A 6,280-nucleotide genomic window follows, 5' to 3' on the forward strand; every position below is an offset into this window, starting at 1 on the left:
CTCATAAAGTTGAAGAAAATTATCAGCCATCCAACCTCTGATGGAGTCTATGCACCTATGCAAAAACTGTAGCTTGGAAACATCTTGGGGCTTAAAGGAGATATATAACTGAATATCATCTGCATAGCAGAGATACGAAATGTCTTTAAAAGTGCTCAGTAAGTGCTCAAGAGGAAGTAAATACAACAAAAACAACAAGGGTCCCAACACAAAACCTTGTGGCACACCATAGGCAAGAGAAGTAGAAGAACTGTGGTTAGAGGCAGCCACAGAGAAGGATCGTTCATGCAAATAAGATTCGAACCAGTCCAAAGCAGCCCCTGATATTCCCACCCAGTGTCTCAGCCTATCTAACAAAATGTGATGGTCAACAGTATGAAAGGCAGAGGTCAGGTCCAACATCAGCAAGACATTCTCCTGCATCACATCTCATCAAGATGTCGCTGGAGGTTTTAAGAAGTGCAGTTTCAGGAGTGTGAACTCTGCGAAAACCAGAATGCTGTATTCATCCAGAGCAGCTTGGTCTATAATAAGCAGAGAAGCTTAGCAGTTTTGTTCTGTTTTGTTTTGTTTCGTACTCTGGCCCCAAGCCTGAAACAGCTGAGTGGCCCCGTCTCATTGTAGCGAGGCTACACTACTACACTGACTGTGTTAAAATCCTGTCGAGGGCAAGGGAGCTTCAGCGGATTAAGGTGAACAATATGACCATCTCCGTTTTCCCCGCCTGTACCGCCAAGACAGCCTGAGCTCGTGCGGCCTTCGCAGACCGTCGCCGTCAGCACATCACAGATGTTATTGAAGCAATGACAGGATTTACAGACTGAACACGATCTCCTCACAACAACTGACGCGGAACGTCTTTTGATTCGATCCCGTGCTACCTACTACGAGCATGGTGAAAAGCCAAGTAGACTTCTGGCACACCAACTGAAACGTAGAGCCAGCTCTCGCACAATTTCACAAGTTAAAGACCAGTCTGACATTAGGGCTGCCACGATTAGTCGACTAGTCACGATTACGTCGACCATCAAAATCGTCGACGACTGATTTAATAGTCGACGCGTCGTTTGAAGCTTTGTAAGATCACAAAAGACGCAGGAATAAGTAGCAGGATTTAAGAGTGTAATAACGGATTGAAACAGAAGATGGCAGCACTGCATGTACAAGGATGCCAGCTGCCGTTAAACCCCGAAGAAGAAGAAGCAGCTGTGTCCCAGAATTCATAGCGCAGCTTCCAACAATGGCGGCAGCTAGTTAGTTTTTATATTACTCTTATTATTCTTTCTGGGTCACAAAATAAACGTTTAACATATTTTCAGGCGAGAATGTAGCTGTGTAAACCTCAAATATCGGCTCAGTTTATCAAGACACCGCATATTTTCAAAAGCACTCCGACGTTTTCGGAGACGTCTGTTACCCACTAGCTCGATAGCTAGCAAAATTAATCGGTGACTAGTCGACTATCAAAATATTCGTTTGTGGCAGCCCTATCTGGCAATCTGATTTCTGACCCTGTCTCTGTCAGTGGGATTTTTAAGAGACTTTTAACGTGTAGTTATAAATTGTTAGATTATTGTGATATTGAAATATAAAAATACACTTTTATTTTCTATTATTTCTTCATCGCTCAAAATAAGCGTCACACTGGCGGAAGCCGGTGTGCCCGCTGAAACGCCTGCATTTACCGAGACTGTCAACCCCAGGTAGGCCAATTATGGACCTTGGGATCCACATTATGTCAGCAGCTCCACCGCGAACTATGTTAAAAACAAACACGCTCACGCCTCACAGACGACAGCTTACAGTCCTGTAAAGATGAAGTGACTTCACTGTGCGCAGAGGTTCAGGAGCAGAAGTCCCGTTGTAAACATGTCACGGCAGACCTGACGATGTTTGCATGAACACGCTTTACAGCATCTCTTTATTGACCACTTTCACACACGGCTGCTGTACGCACACAGCCGGCTGTAGCTTTGCAGCTCACAGCCCGACACACAACCGCAGAGAGAGCACAGACTTTAAGGTGGCGAGGCGTGATTGCTGGTGCCGCTCAGGTGCGTCCGCCTCCCCTGCAGCGGCGCTGCAGACCACGCCCCACCGCACACATTAACCAGGTAAAATACATATTTAGGCAGAATTTTGTAAATATCTATTTTTCATTTTTCAGCAGCATAGAGCTTTTTTCCAGTTATTTTTAAAAGTCAGGTCAAGGCTCCAAAAGCCCAAAGGAGATATAAGGCTGGCGGCTCACAGCAGTTTTTGTTTGCTGGATCATTGTAGTTCAGCTTTCCTTTTGTTATATTTCTTTAAGAGATCGAAATGTGTTCATTACATAAATAAAATGTAGTTTTCTCTGTAGCACTTCATGGATTTCATAAGCAACACACTTTAGCTGTTCACACAAAGCATAAAGGTAAAAAAACAATATGTACAGTGTTATCTTCATTTTAGACGTCACAAAGTATTTGCGGCTCTCAGTGGGGTTTTTTTGCGTGGAAACCGGCTCCAAGTGGCTCTTTGGGTCTTAAAGGTTGTGACCCCTGGCCTAGACTGAGGCTCTCTTTATTACAACAGTTTACCTCTAATGGGGGTCTTTCCCTACCAAATTTTTTAATGTACTACTGGTCTTCACATATTCATAAGCTGACCTACTGGCTAAATTCACCGAACCTGATTTGGTGTAAACTTGAAATTCAATCAGTTTCTCCATATTTTCCAGTCGCCTCTCTTATCTACTCATCACTGCCTGTTAAACATCGTCTGTTGCTTCAAATCCCGTAGTGCTCTCTACACGTAAGATGTGGTTTCAGTTCAGGTCGCATTTTAAATTCATTGCCCCCTCTACCAGATTACCATTGTTAAGGAATCATCCATTTTCCTGCCACTGCCGCCTGTCTGACGTGGCATGAAAGAGACATAAAATTTCTCTATTTGCAAATTAGACACTGTGTCTCATCACTGTTTCCAAACTTCTCCCTGCTGATGCTCCATGGGTTGACCTTCTGCTTGTGAGGCCTAATCAAAAATCACTTCTATCAAATATATATTGTATGCTTATGGCGACCCAAACTGATTCATCGGGTAAAATCAGAACCGCCTGTGAGCATGAATTAGGTGTTGAACTGTTTGAATCATGGTGGGACAAGGTGACTCTCATGCGTTCAAGTACACCATGTGCTACAGCTTGTACAGTTTAGTCCATTTCTCAAAATCCCGTTTATCTAAAATTTTCCTTCAATTATAGATCAATGTGACCTCCCCCTGCAATCCATATGTTTTCTTCTGTCCAAGTTTGAACACATTTTGGGTTTTCAGAGGTTTTTGGATCCGATCCGAGAAGACCCTCTGACTGCCATATTTGGAGTTCCAAAGACCCTCTTAATATAACTCCCCAGCAAACTGAGATCGTGGCTTTTTGTTCCCTTCTTGCTAGACGCTGTATTTTACGCCTCCATCTGCATTGCAATGGCTTAATACTGTCCGGACATTCTTGAGGGTGGAGACGATCTCACTCACAGTGAAAGGTAGTCCTGCTAAATTTATCCACAAGTGGACACTCTTTGTGGAATATCTCAGATCTTTTCCTTAGAACAATGTGATTTACCCACCTGCAACTAGATTGAAAAGAATTTGAAATTTACTATTTTTAAGGTAGGCACAGGATTTAAGCCCCGCCCCCTCTATTCTTTTATTTGTATTTATATTTTATTATTTTACTTTATTTTATTAAAATTTTTTCTAATTTAGATCATACAAACTTATTTCTAATATGCCATGGCCAAGACCAAAGAGCTTTCGAAGGACACCAGGAAAAGTATTGTAGACCTGCACCAGACTGGGAAGAGTGAATCTACAATAGGCAAGCAGCTTGGTGTGAAAAAATCAACTGTGGGAGCAATCATCAGAAAATGGAAGACATACAAGACCACTGATAATCTCCCTCCATCTGGGGCTCCACGCAAGATCTCATCCCGTGGGGTCAAAATGATCATGAGAACGGTGAGCAAAGATCCCAGGACCACACGGGGGGACCTGGTGAATGACCTGCAGAGAGCTGGGACCAAAGTAACAAAGGTCACCATCAGTAACACACTACAACGGCAGGGAATCAAATCCCGCAGTGCCAGACGTGTTCCGCTGCTTAAGCCAGTGCATGTCCAGGCCCGTCTGAAGTTTGCCAGAGAGCACATGGATGATACAGCAGAGGATTGGGAGAATGTCATGTGGTCAGATGAAACCAAAGTAGAACTTTTTGGTATAAACTCAACTCGTCGTGTTTGGAGGAAGAAGAATACTGAGTTGCATCCCAAGAACACCATACCTACTGTGAAGCATGGGGGTGGAAACATCATGCTATGGGGCTGTTTTTCTGCCAAGGGGACAGGACCACTGATCCGTGTTAAGGACAGAATGAATGGGGCCATGTATCGTGAGATTTTGAGCCAAAACCTCCTTCCATCAGTGAGAACTTTGAAGATGAAACCAGGCTGGGTCTTCCAACATGACAATGATCCAAAACACACCGCCCGGGCAACAAAGGAGTGGCTCCGTAAGAAGCATTTGAAAGTCCTGGAGTGGCCTAGCCAGTCTCCAGACCTCAACCCCATAGAAAATCTGTGGCGGGAGTTGAAAGTCCGTGTTGCTCGGCGACAGCCCCAAAACATCACTGCTCTCGAGAAGATCTGCATGGAGGAATGGGCCAAAATACCAGCTACTGTGTGTGCAAACCTGGTAAAGACCTATAGTAAACATTTGACCTCTGTTATTGCCAACAAAGGTTATGTTCCAAAGTATTGAGTTGTATTTTTGTTATTGACCAAATACTTATTTTCCACCCTGATTTACCAATAAATTCTTTACAAATCCTACCATGTGGATTCATGGATTTTTTTTTTTCACATTCTGTCTCTCACAGTTGAAGTGTACCTCTGGTGCAAATTACTGACCTCTGTCATCATTTTAGGTGGGGGAACTTGCACAATCGGTGGCTGACTAAATACTTTTTTGCCCCACTGTATGATCTCTTGATAAACAAATAAAATAAAACCAGTGAGTGAATGACAGCATTCTTACAATAAACAGGGACCTGACCAGAAACCAATGAAGTATTGATAATTGTCAGCACACAGGGACCGATAGACTGAAAGACATTTGTAAACAAAGATCCAGGTAAAATATCAGGAGAGCAGGAGGACGCTTTTTAATCAAATTAACTAATTTGACCAGTTTAGGTAAGGACACAGGTTAAAAACCTTATAACAGGACTAGGTGGGGTTGGAGCAGACAAGAGACACAGAAGGAGATATATTGTTCCTAACAATGCTGACTTTTTCAACAAAGAAAGTTTTCACAATCTTCATTCAATGAAATTGGGACAGCAGGTGGAGCAGGAGCAACTATATCACTAACGGTGTCTAATACTACCTTGGGGTTACCTCTGCTCTTTGAAACTAGGTCTGAGTACCCATAGCTTCAGTCACAGGTGAGGCTAAGGATGTCAATCGATGGCTAATTCAACAGCTTTTCTTATGTGCTCAGTTGTGAACCACTCCAAGGAAAGCTGGACCCATGAAATCCTCAGACCAGATCCCGAGGCCCCTGAAACAGACGCCCTTCCCCTTCTGGACAAACTAAAAACTTCCATCACTCGCGATTTAAGAGCAGCAGGATGAGATGGGGAACTGCAGGACGCAAATATAAAGTGTCAGTGCTGTACGTAAAGATTAATGGCCACATTAATGTGAATAAATAAAAACAGTGGGCCTCACGCAGGGGCGTGTGGTGCGAGCCCATACATTTATAAAGCATGATGAGAGAGAAACCTGAACTGCTTCACACTGATGTGACTGAACCCGAGTACAACACTGCCTAAACTCCTGCACTAAATGTCCAGCAGGGGGCGACTGGTTGTAAGAAGTCACTAATGACGAGATGTAAACATGCTTAAAAGTCAGTACTGAGGGTTGGATTAAACGCAGAGATGCGCAGCTGGCAGTGAATGTTCATAGAAAGAACGACAGCGACTTTCTTCGTTTCCTTCCTCGGGCTGTAAACATTCAAGCCTGGAAAGTGTCCAAATTTAGAGGAAATAAATATTTATTTAATGAAGGACAGATGTAAGGAGGGTGGAGGTCAGAGTCCAGCTGTCAGTGTGATGCTCCTGTCAGACAGAAATATAATCTGTCCTCTGGGTGTCTCCTGTTTTAACATGTTTTACTGCTAATGAGTCTGACAGAAGAGAGAGGGGGAGAGCATGCCAGGCGCTGAGAGGAAGGAAGGA

The sequence above is a fragment of the Mchenga conophoros genome, linkage group LG14 (genome assembly GCF_057382185.1).
Source record: "Mchenga conophoros isolate Kocher_MC1m ecotype Shallow Benthic linkage group LG14, M_conophoros_male_GT1.1, whole genome shotgun sequence".
Lineage (NCBI taxonomy): Eukaryota > Metazoa > Chordata > Actinopteri > Cichliformes > Cichlidae > Mchenga > Mchenga conophoros.